At 42.2% G+C, this 17,615-nt stretch overlaps 1 non-coding gene and 1 pseudogene across 1 annotated transcript; one reads left to right on the forward strand and one right to left on the reverse strand.

Moving 5' to 3' along the window:
• Positions 1-17,615, reverse strand: part of LOC109678447 (myomegalin-like) — a 51,450-nt pseudogene that overhangs the window by 4,860 nt on the left and 28,975 nt on the right.
• On the forward strand, positions 6,240-6,369 carry LOC141421155 (small nucleolar RNA SNORA51). Its single transcript, XR_012445826.1, has one exon. It is a non-coding gene; the product is annotated as a small nucleolar RNA SNORA51 (small nucleolar RNA).

Raw genomic sequence — 17,615 nt, forward strand, 5'->3', positions numbered from 1 at the left:
CCAATACGTCCCAGGCCCCTCTATGGTTCCAAGGGAAACTACTTTATCTGCAGCCTTATCCATAGCAGAGTAGAACATACGGTGGAAATAGGAGAGAGAAGAAGGGGCCTGGATACAGCAAGTGGAAGATTCTTTTTCAGCTGTTGAAAGATATAGAACATGAGAATCATATTGGGAGAATGAACTAAAGTCAGAGGAAGGCTGTGATCATGGTTACCTCTGTGTACTGAGCTTTGTGGCCAGGGAAGTTGCATGCTGGTATTATGAGAGACAGAATCTTTTGGACTAGCAGTTTGCCTTCTCCAATCTGCTGTCTTAGAGCACTATAATCATCGATGTGGTCAATGACATGACGGCCATGCTTATTTGCAAAGAAGCCATCTATAGCATCACCCTCCAGCATGGGAGAGTTCTTTGTCAGCTCTGAAAAGGAAAGCATATCAAAATAGGACCCCTCTATTCATAATGACATCCTCAGTCCACTCAAATACAAAAGGACAGTGGAAGAGGCCAGGAACAAGAAAGACAGCCATCAAGAATACAGTGTGGGTAAAGTCCAAAGAGATATTATGATCACTTTATGTTTATAATCTTCCTTATATCACTTTATGATGATAAACTTGCAAAAAGAAGACAAATTCTATCCTTATCAACAAGTGAAATATTCAGGACAAATGTTATTAATAAATGATAAGTTTCTGGGTAAAAAAGACAGACAAGAAAATCCGCTGGACACAGAGACTACATCAAAAACAGAGAGATTATAGAGCACCAAAACAAAAACAGAGCAGTAAGAAAAGTGTAGAAAGAAGAATGATAAGAAAAACAGTCAAAGGAAAAATGAGTAGGGCTTTGATGCATACAGACTTAGAAAAATCTCTAAATTCAGATAATGCATTTATAGGGCATCAAAGTTGTTTGTTTCCTTAATTTTCTATTTTTGTCTCTGAGCGCTTTTGTTGCCATACTTACCATTTGTCCTGGTGACAATGGCAGAGTCTGAGGCAGGAGCAGGACAAGAGGAGGTAGTGAGGACCAGAACTGGGGCACTCATACCAACATCCTGGATGGGAAGGGAAGCAGCTGGATCCAGAGAGAAAGGACAATTACAAATTTCAGATCCCTTGGAGCACACTTCACACCAAGCTCAAGACATGCACAGCCCAAGATCTAAGGCAGCTGACTCACATAACATAATTGGCATCCAGATGCCACAATGAAAATCAAGAGCCAACAAATCACTTAGTTTGATATTCAGAACAAAAAGGTATTCCTTTAACTGAAGAGTATTCAAAGACAATGCAACTTCTAACTGAAAAAATTGTTAGGTATAATTTTATAAATCCAATTTTGAGTGTAAATTTTGTATGTGGTATCTACTACAATGCCTTGTAATGAAATATAAGTATGCATAAATGTATATAGAATATATGTTAAAATGTTGAGCAAGGGCTGGGGATGTAGCTCAGTGGTAGATTGACTGCTTACATGCTTGAGCTCTGGGTTTCATCCCCAGCACCCTGAACACACACAAAAGTCACTGAAGAATGAATGGGTTCATGAGGGATTAAATGCAACATTCCAATCAGCATTCTGCTGGTTGGTATCAGAAAAAAAATTCAACTGAGAGTAGGAAGCAGGAGGCTTAGTGGCTTAAAGGTATCCTATTGGAGATCAGGAAGCAGTCCAACTGTGGAGAAATCAGAAGGTATTACAAAGACAGAAAGGTGCTTCTCAGACAACTGTGGTGCAGAGCTTGCTTTCTAGATCAGGTCTATGGGTGTGGGAGCTGGAGGAGCAGGGTCTAAGCCATGGGGCAGCATCTTGGCTGGGATATAGGGAGCCAGTGAGAGGGGAAAGCCTGGTTAGGGGGAAGAGGAGGCAGGACTCAACACCACAGCCCCAGAGAGCCAAGACAGCAATGTATGCTAAGCACTTCCTGTGTTCAAGCACTATGCTTTGCAATCCTAGATATTTCTTATTTAATGGCTACAACAACAAGGTCATGTGATTGTCACTTTCACTTGACAGATAGGTCATCTGATAAATGAGTTTCCAACACAACAAGAGAAAGTAATGATTAAAATAAAGTATTAGATATGACAGTTTGAAAGTTTAGTTGTTCCTGATGTGAATAAAATTAAGGACACAGCCTTGGAGGTGAGTGAAGAGGGTGAATTAAATGGTGGCTCAAAGGGAAAAACAGAACAGGAAGACCTGGTTGAATGTGTCCAGAGACTAGGAGATAGGGGTCCCATTACACTTAAGATTAAAATAGAGGAAGTGAGGTTGAGACTGGACATTGAGAAGGGAGAGAATGATCTGGTTGATATGCTTATGTGAAGAGATAGACAAGGAAAGGAAATGCAAATCAAAACTACACTGAGACTGAGAGTCCATCTCACCGTAATCAGTATGGCAATCAACAAGAAACAAATAACAAACACTGTGGAGGATCACTGGGGAAAGAACATACACCACTGGTAGGAATGTAAAGTAGTGAAACTGCTATTGAAATCAATATGGAGGCTCCTCAAAAAACTAAAAATAGACCCACCTTATGATCCTGCTATACCATTCTTGGGCACATAGCTAAAGGAATGTAAATCAACAAACAAAACGAATATCTGCACACCCATGTTTACCACAGTACTATTCACAATTGCCAAGCTGTAGAATCAGCCCATGTGCCCAACAATCAATGAATGAAGGAAATGTGGTGTATATATACACAGTAGAATATTATTCAGACATAAAGAAGAATGAAATTATGTCATTTACAGGAAAACAGATGGAACTAGAGACCATAATGTTAAGCAAGATAAGCCATGCTCAAAAAGCCAAATATCTCATGTCTTCATTCACATGTGGAAACGAGACCTAAAATGATGGTAGTTATGATGATGGTGATGATGATGATGATGATGATAATGGGACATGACTATAAAAGGGGAACTGTCTGGGGGGTTCAATTGGAGGGAATGGGTGAAAGGAGAGATACTGGGGATGAAGAGGATCCAAGTATGTTGCATATACGCATATGAAGATAGCATAATGAAACTCACCAAACATTGTTTATAAAGGAGGGAGAATGTGGGGTTGTTGGGGATCTAATAGAGTGGTGAACTCATTGAAAGTGCACTTGTATGCATGTATGGAATTACCACAAGACCTTGTGCTAGTAATGTATGTTAAAAAATATTATTGAGATAGAGAGAGACAGAAGAGGATGGGGAAAAGTGGAGGTCTGTCACCAAAATTAACATGCTTCTGCTCAATACTTTCCCCAAATCCCTGGTTTCCTTAGGGAGAGAAGCATTTTTCCACATGCTAAGCTCCCCTCATGTGAGGGAAAGGGAAGCCAGAGTAGAAAGTCTGGGAAGGGCAGTGATACTGAGACAGATAACAGACTGCACATTGAAGCATCTATTCCTAACCTACTCCTGGTTCTACATCTTATTCTGTAACCCTCACTTGTCTGTCTCAGCGCCTCAGTTTTCTTGTGTGAAAGGCAGACATAGTGAAACCTTCCCCACTCAATGAAATTATATAAGGAAAACACTTGGTAAATGTTAAAGCACTATACAAATATAAGGGATAGATATTAAAATTCACAGCTATTAATGGTTGAGCAATTCTTATTCTAAGTACCTGATACTTAATGTTCCAAAAAACCATACAAGGCTGGTTGAGAAAACTAAGGCTTACAAAATTTAAGTACTTTGTCCAAAGCAAATAATCTGTAAATGTCAAACTCTGAATCTGGTGACAGATCTGGCCCTGCATCCCACATTCCCACTCAGGAAGCCATATTAAAGCTTCTCCAATTTCACCCTGACCCTATGGAGCATGGGAGAGGCAAGAATGCCTATCCATTGCAGACACCCTGGAGGCTCACACACATACACCTCAGCTGAGCACTTCCTTTTTTTATTTTTATTTTATTATTCATATGTGCATAGAAGACTTGGGTCATTTCTCCCCCCTGCCCCCACCCCTTCCCTTACCACCCACTCTGCTCCCTCCCTCTCCCCCCCACCCCCTCAATACCCAGCAGAAACTATTTTGCCCTTATTTCTAATTTTGTTGTAGAGAGAGTATAAGCCATAATAGGAAAGAACAAGGGTTTTTGCTGGTTGAGATAAGGATAGCTATACAGGGAGTTGACTCACATTAATTTCCTGTGCATGTGTGTTACCTTCTAGGTTAATTCTTTTTGATCTAACTTTTTCTCTAGTTCCTGGTCCCCTTTTCCTATGAGCACTTCCTTAATTCCTTTTCCTTCCTACCTTGGAAGAATGATTGTGTGTTTCCAGGGTCAATGTTAGCTGGGAAGTTCTGGCTGATGGAGGAAGGATTGAGGCCAGTTTTGCTAACACCACCATCTAACTGGTGCTTCAGCTGCAGCCTCAGAGTTGTTCACCTGAATGCTCTGTTCCAACTGCCCTCTCAGAGCTCAAATCTCTGCCACCAGGTGATTCAAGTCACTGCTCAATGGGACTTGGTGACAGGCATCCAGGCTGAAAGCTGCAAGAAAAGAGAGGAGGGGTCTGGTAGCACTGATCCAAAATTTTTTAAGCACTTAAGAGGAAACTACTCTGTGACTTTCCTTCCTGCCAAGGATCACACTGTAGTCTTAGGTACCTGGGTAACACATCTGTGATAGAAATGGGAGCTTTCTTGTGTGGCATCTGGGGCCCAATGAAGTGGCCCATATTCAGACTGGAATTTCCCTTAGGTTCAAACTACCCATCAAATATACTTAGATGGCATTTGATTGGCAGATAATAACAAGCCTATTATTTTATCTCTGTATTGACCTTAGATTTTTAAGTGAAATAGCAGGGACCTCCAAGGCAGAAGTTGAGAATTGAACTAGAGAAAGGTAAGGTCTGAGGAAGAAGGACATTTGAAGAACTCCAAAATCAGAAATCAGAAAGGAAAGGAGGAATGTGTCAGGACTTTTGGTAACACTTAAGAATGAGGGTCAGACATCTTATACCAGGTGTCAAATTAAGTGAATCTTTCAACTTCCCCATGTTTTTATCTCCCCTTGCCACACATACTTTATATACTAAGGTAAGGATACCTGATAAATTGTATACAAGTATATATACCTAACCTATTGTGGCACTTTTCACAATAGCCAAGTTATGGAAACAGCCAAGATGTCCCACTACTGACGAATGGATTAAGAAAATGTGGTATGTATACACAATGGAATTTTATGCAGCCATGAAGAAGAACGAAATGTTATCATTCGCTGGTAAATGGATGGAATTGGAGAACATCATTCTGAGTGAGGTTAGCCTGGCCCAAAAGACCAAAAATCATATGTTCTCCCTCATATGTGGACATTAGATCAAGGGCAAACACAACAATGGGATTGGACTTTGAGCACATGATAAAAGTGAGAGCACACAAGGAAGGGGTGAGGATAGGTAAGACACCTAAAAAACTAGCTAGCATTTGTTGCCCTTAATGCAGAGAAACTAAAGCAGATACCTTAAAAGCAACTGAGGCCAATAGGAAATGGGGAACAGGTACTAGAGAAAAGATTAGATCAAAAAGAATTAACCTAGAAGGTAACACCCACGCACAGGAAATCAATGTGAGTCAATGCCCTGTATAGCTATCCTTATCTCAACCAGCAAAAACCCTTGTCCCTTCCTGTTATTGCTTATACTCTCTCTACAACAAAATTAGAAATGAGGGCAAAATAGTTTCTGCTGGGTATTGAGTGGGGGGGAGAGGGAGGGGGCGGAGTGGGTGGTAAGGGAGGGGATGGGGGCAGGGGGGAGAAATAAATCAAGCCTTGTATGCACATATGAATAATAAAAGAAAAAGAAAAAAAAAGAAAAAAGTTTCAATTATTGTATTTTGGAATTACAAATAAGGGCTTGAGAAGCTCCTAGTAGTAGTAAATTTGAAATGAATCCTAAAAGACCTGTGAACAGGGAGAGCATTGGGGAAGGGGGAATGATTTAAGGTGATGTGGCTTTAGAGACTAATCCCAAAGTTTCACACTGTTCCCTCTATTTCTTTACCTAAATTAGAATTCTTGCTAAGTTTTATTTTTTATTGATTTTTTAAAAAAAAACCTATTCATCATCCATTCTCCTTTACCTTCCTATCTGCACCTAGAAAATCATTATACTCATCTAATAGATTTCCCAGATTCTGATGTCTCTCAACTCTAGTATGTTCCACCAGGCTTAACATCTTAAAATTCTGTTTTCAGTCAACTGGTACTTGCCATAGGCTGTGTTTTTACAGTGACTGTACAGAAAAAGGAGGCAAAATAAACCAAGCTGTACATATCTCAGCACAGGCCTTATGCCTAGTCTTATTATGAATAGGGAGACATGGCTTTTGGGGGTGAAATTCTGCTTTCATCGTATACTTATTTTTCTTGACAATGGTCTTTTTGTTTTACTTTGTTCTTTTTGGCGTTGGGATTAAATCCAGGTCATTGAGCAGGCTAGGCAAGCACTCTACCACTGAGCTATATCCTGGCCCTTGAAAGTGAAGTTTTAGCCTGACTTGTAAAGGCTTTCTATATACTGACAATTGTCCTTTCCACTAACACAACTTCGCACTCCTCCACTGCCAAGCTTCTCCTAGAAGCAGGCTGCTTTCTTCTCTGACCTGATACTCCCCATAGCTTTGTATATTAGCCATTCTCACAGCTTGGTGAGCCCCTATACTTTAAGTTCTAATTTAGTTTCTGTTTAACACAGTTGGAAACTAGATCCAATTTTAAGAAAATTCAGGTTTTTCTTCTGCCACTTGGACTTTGTTCAATATCTGGAGGGACAGACAACACATCAGATCTTTTTCTTCACCTGATAGTTCTTCAAAGAAGCCAATTCTCATCAACTCGTGATTTCTCAAAGCTCAAGATGTTTTAGTTTCTTTAGTCATTAAAATTTCTGGTTAAACACCACTGTGGTCTCTGATTTCTTGTGTCTGCTAGTATATCAAAGTCCATTTTCAAGATGGTACCCACAATGTAACTGTACGTCAGACATTGTCTCACCATATGGAACACTACTGTGTTCTCAGGTTGAGATGGCTTTTCAGCAACCCTTTGCCTGTAGGCTTCCTTGTATAAAAATGTTTCTATCAAACTCCCCTACCCTCAAACCCAGCCCTTCCCATTCTGTATTTACACCATTGGTATTCTGAATCAAGCTCATGATTTTATTTTTTTTCTTAGCTAAATTTCATTAGCTTGATGTCAGCCCTCTGTTACAACCTGCCGTGACATATTAATATTATGTTTCAATACACTTCTCCATCTGAAGAATAGGGAAATATACCAAGATTCTCCAATGCTAGATTATCATTTCATCAGGTCGCAAAAATCCTCAATAAAAGTACCTAATGTTTAAAACCAGGCTTGAAATATAATTGCTATCAGTAGTATTTTACAAGGCATTTTTTCTTTTTTTTGTTATATTTTGAGTCTCTTAAGTTTCGCACTGGGTACAAGGTTAAGATGGAAGTAGGCTGCCTGCTCTATGGATTACATGGCAGTCATCATATATTATTTACAATATTCAGGAGGTTTTCAAATGATGATTACACTAGGAAGTTCTTGGCATTGAAACAAAAACATGGTTTAATCTAGACATTGATTAATTTGTTTCTGTCCACTGAAGCAGGTAAAGTTTAATTCTTGAGGCCTGTTGTTAAGGCACCCAGGCTGGATCTCACCAATACCTCTAGCACCTCATCCTTGAAGTTTATGAAGGAGGGCAGAGGGAATACATACCTTTCAGGACCTGCTTAGGATTTCCATGCAGTGCCTCATAGATCTGTAGTTCTGACTGCAGGGATTGAAGAGCTGTTGTTTCTCTTCACACTGTTGCTGCAGGAGGGCTAGCTTCTGCTGCAGCCTTCCAGGGAGAGGCAGGGCCTACTGAGCTTGCAGGACCACGTGGCCACACCAGGGCAATAAGCTGTGAACCAACCTTCATCTCACAGTCATAGCCTCAGATGCCAAAATGGGGGTCAGGAAGACCATAGCTTTTACTTTGCAGGTGAGAAAGCAAAGTTGGGGACAGGTGCAGTCACTCAGCACCAAGTCTTAGCATTGACTGTGTCAACTAGGAGAAACACAGACACCTCAGCTCCCTCCTCACCCTGCCCCTAGTGCTCTTCCTAATGACAGAGAGAGCACTGTATAGGGCTTGTGGGAAGGGCAAGCACCACTCAAGCCATGCTGGGGAATCAGCTTCCAGTTTATGGTGACAAGTAACTGGAAGCATGGGAAGGTTCTCTCTTCACTCTCTGATATGTGGAAGCCCTTCATAAGGGAGTTTCAATTCTCCACTATGGAGTGCAAAAAGCATCCCCAGAGAATTTCTTTCTTTCCTCAAGGTCACCCGTGAAGCGGGAACACCAGAGGAGACACTGAGGTTTCCACAAGAGGACACTTCTGTCTGGACAACATCCCTTCTTCTAAATCTGAAAATGGATTCTCTTCCCTCTCACCTGGAGTGATTCTCCTGGAGATACAGGCGCTCCTCCCTGAAGTGCAAGATCTCCTGCTGCTTCTCCTGAAAGTCTCCCAACAGCTGCTGCTGAGTCACTTTCTGCTTCTCCAGCTCCTTCTCCAGCTCTTGAAGCTGGGAACAAAAGGAGAGCAGAGTCTCTCTCAGGCATTTGGTTTTCTGGGAGTGTCCTGGTGGGCAGACATGGTACTTATGGTGTGGGGCCAAAACTCAGTAAGTAGAGAATCCATCATATCAGTCCTGACAAATGGAACCCAGGAAAGGGACAAGAAGGCTCCAGGTTTCCAGGCAAACAGTTTGGCTCACTGTGCTCACACATGCAGGGTAACGGTACCCCTCTGTCTTTGTAGTGCACCAATTCTCTAATTTACAATGACTTTCTTCACTCTTACAGATATTCTAAATCTCACCATTTTCTTGCATTCACATACCGTCTACTCAATTATCCTTTTTTTTTTGCCAAAGATCAATATCAAAGATTTCTTATGTGTGGTTTTTAGGATATATTGTTTTCATCATTTTGAAAATTGGGATATTTTTATTTCTAGGCTGTCGACATCTCTCTTAGTGACAAATTCTCAAAGATGATCAACAGGGACATTGAGTATAAGGCTCCAGGTTCAGGCAGTCCTCTCTTGGCAGAATTCACCTGGGCCTGACAAACTGTTTTCACTTAATGTCTTCCTAGCTTTTCACATGTAAGGTCTGTTCAATTCTTTCCAAGCATGCAATGGTGGTTTCATCCCTCTGCCTTCTCTCTTACCTATTAGCTTTTGTTACCTTCTCTAGGTAGGGAACTTTGCTCTCAAATCTTCTTGCATTTAAGTAGCAAATTTAGAAATATCTCTTGATGTCTTTTTTCTACACAAGCATCCCTTCATTTTAGGTTTCATTCTTTCCAATACTATTCTTACCCTTTAATTGGTGTTCAGTAAATATTTGTAAATAAAAATAATTTGTTATGCTCATACATTATTTGATCAAGTCAATTGAAACTAAAGTCAGCTGCCTCCAAGGCCACATGGGAAATTATTCCCATCAAACAGGATTGGGAAAGTTCTGGAGGACATTTGACAGCACCTCTGGACATGGAGTCAAAAGAGTACTGACCAGAGAGCAGCCCAAGTGAGGGGGTGTGGTGAGGAGGCAGAGGGATGGCAGGGTAGGACTAGGAGGGACACACGGAGCTGCAGTACAGTATGAAATACTGTACATATGAGAGGGAATATAGGCACATCCTTTCCTTCCCTTCATGAGTGGGAGGAGGTAGAACAGATTCCATCCAGTCTGCCAGCAAGTGAGTTTGGATATATGAAGGTGAGCTTCACAAAAGCAATGCACTTCCTAGAGCCATTCAGCCCCAAATTCTAGAAATCTGAGGGCCACAGTTGGGACCTTTTAGGAAGGAGCCCTTCATAGACCAAGAATAACTATGAAAATCTTGGGTTGGTGGAACTGGGTAGCTGTTACATCAACCTTCTCTTTGCTACCCAATTGGTGATTGGTGTGACCAGGGAAGAAGTAAACCTAGAAGTGACCACAGTTTGTGATTTTTGATCACCCACCTCTGAAAATGTGATTTAGCTGAGCCTGAAGGGTTTGGTTTTCTTCCTTGAGGACTCTGTTCTCATTGTAGACCTGAGGCATGGACTCCAAGCCCTGACTGCAGAAGTGAGAGCTGGGTCCTGGCCCAGAAAACACACATTTGGGTAACAGATGATTTTGGAAGGTTTCCATTCTTTATTTCCCCAAAATCATCTGTCCCAATCCAGCAGAAAGTCCTGGACTCAAAGCCTGAGACTAACTAAAGCCCAGTGGGCTGAATGCCAGGTTTTACCCACCTCCTCTCAGTGGATTATTTTCATGCAACTTTCTTGAGCCATAGCTGTAATTGTAGTAGAGGCATTTTCTCCCTAACTAGCTGTTGCTACTGTGTGAAAGGGTGACCACGTGAGTGTGGAAAGGATGACAACAGTTGGTGGGGGTCAGAGGGAGGAGAAAGCCCACCCCTGTGAAGTGACTGGAGGAGGATCCTTGCAGACCTCAGTCTACCACTTGCTGATCACAGGACACAGAGAATCAGCAGGCAGTGTGTAAGCAGATTAAGGATGAGGTGAAAAGTCAGGAGACTCTGTGGACTAAGCCTACTTCTGTTTTGAGGAAAGTTACTCTCTAAGCTCAGATAAGTTCATGAAGCAGGAATAACTTGGTCCACCCCTACTATCTTCTGTAAGGAACAAAAGAGGTAGAGCATACCACAGTGCTTTGAACAATATGAAACTCTGCCTAAGGGCCTTCCATTCAGAATATCCCCAAATATAGCCAGAAACCACAGGAGCCAGGGCTTCCTCTACCACTTCTGTGGGCAGTGTTAAGTGTTGCAGCTGCTCCCTTAACCAATCATTGACACAGATGGACTCCTCCAGGTGCTGGTGCAGGTTTCGAATTTCACCAAGGTGCTTTTCCAGCAGGTCAGTCCCTGAGGTCATCTAAGGACACAGAGAGAAGTGGGAAAGAGAGTACTGATTACTGAGGGTTGGTGAGCAGGGAGGGAATCTGGGCCAGTGGCCTCTCAGCACGATCCCTAAACATCACCATCCTTCTGCTGAGTTTCTTCACATGGGCTTCCAGGGGACATAGAGAACTTTGTAGGAGAGATGCTACTGACAGACTACATCAGCTCACCATCTTGCCTTAGGCTCAGTCTTTTTCTGAAAATTACAATTGTCTAACTGTTAGAAGTGAGCTGCATTCCAACATAAGCCTGCTTAACTACACCCCTTACCTGGTGGAATTGGATTTTGTGCACAAGACATTTGTGTGGGGTGAGGGAGCTGTGTCCCATTCTATAAAGAAAGTCCCTATGAATGTGTATGCCTGGACATCTAGAAGGGTCTAAGAGAGTTGGCTGTAAGGAAGTCAGGGAGAGAGGGACATGAATATGAGAGATCAGGAGATGGGTTCCCAAGTCTCCAATGTCACCACAGAACACTGAAGCCCTGCCCAGGGAGAATGAAGGCATGTCCTAAGGAAAGGATCAATCATCATGACAACCCTTTGACCTTTTCCCACTCTGTGAGCCAGCAACTAGAGGATGAATAGAGGGATCCCTGCCAAAGTGGGAAAGAAGCAGAGTGATCCTCTCAGCTCTGTGCCTTACCTGTGGGTTTGGAGGTAAGCTGGCATACTGACGAACTGAGGACAGATTCCCAGACATGCTACCATTCTGTGACCTCATCATGTTCCATTGGACACTGCTACCCAGGCCCCTAGGCTCCAGGATTCTTCCCAGGTCTATTGTGCCCAGCATAGGAGAGTGGGACTGGGATGGGTGGAGGTAGTGGGAAGAGTTGGCTTTTGAATGACTGCTTAGCAATGCAGTTGTGCAAGCAGGAGGAACAATACCAACACCTGGCCAGAAGAAACATGAGTTAGAAACAAACAGGGTGTCAGAAGGGAAGGATGGCAAAGCTGTGTATGATGGCTAAGAATGGAGACTACTGAGGACATGTGGGATGTCAGAGATCCCAGGCCACTGTGGGATACCAGTTAGGTAAACACTCATAATCTCCAGCCCCTAATTTTTTTGCCTCTTTTTTTTTATTCATATGTGCATACAAGGCTTGGGTCATTTCTCCCCCTTACCCCCACCCCTCCCTTACCACCCACTCCACCCCCTCCCTCTCCCCCTACCCCCCCAATACCCAGCAGAAACTATTTTGCCCTTATTTCTAATTTTGTTGTAGAGAGAGTATAAGCCATAATAGGAAGGAACAAGGGTTTTGCTGGTTGAGATAAGGATAGCTATACAGGGAGTTGACTCACATTAACTTCCTGTGCATGTGTGTTACCTTCTAGGTTAATTCTTTTTGATCTCACCTTTTTTCTAGGTCCTGGTCCCCTTTTTCTATTGGCCTCAGTTGCTTTTAAGGTATCTGCTTTAGTTTCTCTGCATTAAGGGCAACAAATGCTAACTAATTTTTTAGGTGTCTTAACTATCCTCACCCCTCCCTTGTGTGCTAAAGCTTTTATCATGTGCTCAAAGTCCAATTCCCTTGTTGTATTTGCCATTGATCTAATGTCCACATATGAGGGAGAACATATGATTTTTGGTCTTTTGGGCCAGGCTAACCTCACTCAGAATGATGTTCTCCAATTCCATCCATTTACCAGCAAATGATAACATTTCGTTCTTCTTCATGGCTGCATAAAATTCTATTGTGTATAGATACCACATTTTCTTAATCCATTCGTCAGTAGTGGGACATCTGGGCTGTTTCCATACTTGGCTATTGTGAAAAGTGCCACAATAAACATGGGTGTGCAGGTGCCTCTGGAGTAACCAGTGTCACAGTCTTTTGGGTATATCCCCAAGAGTGGTATTGCTGGATCAAGTGGTAGATCAATGTCTAGGTTTTTAAGTATCCAGTCCCTAATTTTTAACCCTGGGTATTTCCTAGTGTGAGAAACCAAGAGGTAGAGGATGGATAAAGTATATGATAGTCAGATATGTACACAAAGAAAAAATTCAAGGGCCCCACTCCTGGCTCCTACTGTAATTCCCCATAAGAGAATTCAGGGAAGTTTAAGATATAGGACTCACTCCCAAAGTGAGAGCTTAAGAGTATCCAGTGGGATATAGGACTGAACACAACCACAAACAGGAGTATTTATTTGCTTATGGGAATCAAAGCTAACCCTGAAGCTAACTAGTCAAACTTTCCATTCTTCCTTTGGGGTTTCAGAGGAAAGAGGGATGTGAAATGAGCTGGATATGGTATCTTTCAGAATTAAGAGCTCTTTGCTGATGCTGGGAAAGCCACATGTAAGGCAAGAGAGGAAAGAAGGAAGGAAGGAAAGAATGAAGGAAGGAAATAAATTCAGGAGGGTCTCTTTTCTTCCAAAGATTATCAACATGGGCAGCAGAATAGACAGGCAGCCCTTCCTTAAGAAAACAGGACCAAGTTATCATTTCCTTTAATCAATCCAAACTCTTAAGAGGGGTTAATGCAATTCCTATTTGCAAATTTTTATCCACAATTCTAACTGGCTCTCAAATTTGGCTACATACTGGAATTACCTGAGAAAATGTAATCACACACACATAGACAGCATATGCACATAAATATACATTCACACACATATGTACACAAACTTACACTCACACACATACAGACACATCACAAATATATACTCATACACACATACATAATATGCTCACACACATACACATACCCACACTCACACACACACAGACATACTTACACACAAAAACATAGATGTACATACACACAAACATAGACTCACACATACACATACACACATATATCTGAACCCCAGAGATTTTGCCTTAATAGTTATGGAACATATCTTAAGCTCTGGATGTTTTAGAAATCAGGTCAAGAGATTATACCAGGCAGTGAAATTTGAGAAGTATTATCATTAATCTTTCCTTCCCAATTTGCAAAATGCTACATGTACATTAGGATCATTGGAGTTTCAAAGAGATAGTATAAATTTAAGCACCTAACTTTTTGTAGTAGGGATTCCATAAAGATATGATTTCCTACTCCTTTCATACTTCCTACAATCTCACTCCAACAAAAGGGAAAGGGAGAAGTCAATGATTGTAATAGCCTCCTTTTTAATCAAGGTCATTTGTGATTCTAAGACTATCAGTGAAAATGACCAGTATTATCATGATCCAGTCTTCTTTGGTCACACAATACAAAATACATGCCCTAAACCTTACGATGACAACACACAATCTCTTTCAGAAACAGTTCTTAGCCCTACACAGACCTGAGAAGCTACGATGCACCTCTGTCCTTGTGGAAAATTGATTCACAGCAATGAAAGGACTAGAAAAGAAAGGACTAGAGTCTTCCTCAGGAAGGCAGGGGCTATCTGAACTTGGGTCAAGGCCCTCAGTCTATATGTGACTCCAATTCAACCCACAAAAGAACCTTTTTCATGCATGGTATTCTCCTGCTGTCTACCTTTTGGCAAATCAAAAAATGTGTAAAGATACAAGAAAGGAAGGCATAGGAAAGAGACAGAAGCTAGAGAATACTCATACCATTTTGGTATGGGGCATATTTGTGATTTTGGGGGAGTACTGGTGTTTGAACTCAGGGCTAGGCAGGTGCTTTACCACTGAAGCCACTCCATCAGTCCAGTATGGGGCCTATTTATTACTCATCAATTATTGGTGCTAGAACTACTAAAAGAAGAAGTTCTAGATCACTGGTCTCTAAGAGAGAGAAAGCAAGGGTCTCCAGAATTTTTTCAGCTAAGCTCAGCCCCACATCCTAAGGAGGATGGGAACAAATGATCCTAAGTACAAAGGGTATAATCCAACCCCGGATGGAGCAGAGGCAGGATCCCAGCCCATCTCCCCACTTAGCATTATATTGAGCCCTGGTTTCCTGCTCCATGTATCACACAGGAGTCTGTGAGGCTTATCTTATGCTGTGAGGCAGACTAGATAATCCTGAAAAATGTTTTAACAGGTTCTGTAAATCAAACTGAGGAAGATTAGACAAAACATCCATTTTCAGAGCTGACTAAAGTCATAAGTGGGTCCAAATGAAGTTGAGGACTTAAGTGATGCAAACTCCTGCAATAGTCACTGGATGTCCTTGGTATAATGGCCCTTGCCATCAGTCTCTGGTTCACCGAAACTTCCTTACAGACACAGGATGTAATTTTAAGGTAATTTCAAACTCCTTTCTAGTTGTTTCTTAAAACATTACTAGAAAGCAAAGTTTTTTTCCCTTCTTTTTTTTTCTAAGTCCAAAATGATCACACACACAAAATTTTATGATGAGGTATCCAGCCTAACATATAGCAAATGATCTCTTCTATCTCTTTCTCTCTCCATCTCAAGCTTTTGCCTGGGCCACCGTTAATAGTAATCCTCCTACCTCTGCCTCCTAAGTACTTGGGGTTACAAGTGTGTATCAACATGCCCAGCTTGTTCTGTGAGATAGGGTTTCACCAACTTTCTTGGGTTTGCTTCAAACAAATGATCCTCCTATCTCTGTCTCCCAAGCAAATCCTTTCCAATGATTGTATACAGTCTATGAATTAGGTGACTACATAAGATTGACTATCTTTGGATTTCAGAAGACAAAATTTACATCAAACATCACAGTCTATGCATGCTCTTGCTGCTCATATGTCTCCTGTCCTAGAGTAGGGATGAACTTGTGCAATGGGAAAAGGGGATCTGTTACCTCCATATTTTAATCTCTCTACCACCACTGTTTTTGTCTCAAACTGATGATGTCAGGAACTAAAGACTTCACAAAAGGAGAACATAGTGGACCCACAAAGGAGCCCATGAATGTGGCCATATTTTTATGGCCATCTCATCCTGCATAGGCAAAGCACAAAATAGTTCTCCCGCACTACCAATAAGTACTTCTCCAGGCTGTGAGGAACTCAACATATGTGGTGGGACCCAACCCTGCCCAAATGGAGAGGACCAGGTTGAGAGCTTCCTGAACACATCTTGTCACTGATAAGACTTAAGCGCCAGAAAGATAATAGTAAGCAAATTAAAAAAAAAAAGCAAGCACAGCTTTCCCTCAATCTTCCATTTGCAGCATGTGCCAATGTTAACTTCTTTCCAGTTCCATCAACAAGCCAAAGCCATGCAGAGCAACACAGTGTGGGCTACCAGTCGCAAGCACCCAAAGGCAGCAGGAGTGCTCACTTTCTTCCAAGTGCTTCTGCAGCATCTGCAGTTACTGGTGTGCCTCAGCCAAGGACACCTCAGCTGTCTCACAGCAGCCAAGGAAGGGAGGACCAGGGGATGTGAAAGGCAGGAAGCTGGATGGAGCTGAGGGTAACGGTGCCTGGGGGAGGCTAACCAGCTTGGGTATGGAGTTAAAATGAAAGCCTAGAAACAGAAAATTAGGGAGAAAGGAGACACATCATTAGAGAGAAAGTGAGAGAAAAGACAGATAAAGGATTGAGGGTATGAAACCATTCCCTGACCAGACATGACCAGGAAGAGATGCTAGCTCTTAATGTGGCTCAGGCTGCACTGGACAATGGTGGTCTTTACTTTAGAGAGGTGGGCCTGGCTGACCTCTCCTCCTCTTTCCCTGCCAGGGTTGTTCTGCATACATATGCTTTCCTCATCTTGAAACTCATTGGCTACAGAAGACCAGGTGGCATGCCTAAGCCCACGCCACATCAGGATGCTTATGCCTGCAGGCTCTCAAGGGTCCCTGCAGAGTTGCTTTTAGCAGGGACAGTCCTTGCCCTTAGGACAGACTCTCTTACCCCAGGCCCTCCTCTTTAGAAAGCATTAGGGCCTGCTCTGAGAAGTGCATGAGTGGAAATTTGCATTAATAGTAGACACAGATTTCAACTCTTCTGGAAATAAACTTCAGAAACTCAATTGTGGTCTTTCACCAGATGAAAAATAGATGTCCTGGATGTCTTGGCAGAGTGGCTGAGACAGAGTGTCTGGCAAACCTGACTGGGCATTCAAATCACCTAGGAACAACTGATATTTGGAGACATGTTCTCACAGGTTGCCCTCAATCCTGCTGTGTAGCCTTGGTTGGCCTCAAAAACTCATGACCCTCTTGTCTCTGCCTCCAGAGTACTGGGATTACAGGCATGTGTCATCATGCCCATGTAGACAAACTCAACACATGCAGATTCTTTAGGTCTTAAGGCAATCTACAGAATTGTAAACTCTGGGTATAGGGCTTGAAAATATGAATTAAAAACATCTTCCCTGGTGATTTAGGTCTTTAGGTACCTTAGGAAGATCCAATGTTTGAACCTGTTTTCTCTGACCTAAAAATAGGTGGCTGATAGCCAATGGAGCGAGTAGAAATCAAGAGTGATCTGTGGGGAGTGTCTAATGTAGAAGACTGGTTACATTCTTAAATGCATCCCTTGCCTCAGGATGCTACGGTCAGGCAGAGTGGTACTGCAGAGACACACGAACCACCAAGTGACAAGCCAGTCATCTTTGGGGGAGGTATTCTGATTTTAAAGCCCCTGACCTTCAGCTCTGTTGGAACTGAAGGTATTTAAGCAGATCTACAGCTCTGGGTGAACAGCTTTTCT

This window comes from Castor canadensis, chromosome 2, assembly GCF_047511655.1.
Source record: "Castor canadensis chromosome 2, mCasCan1.hap1v2, whole genome shotgun sequence".
NCBI classification, from domain to species: domain Eukaryota; kingdom Metazoa; phylum Chordata; class Mammalia; order Rodentia; family Castoridae; genus Castor; species Castor canadensis.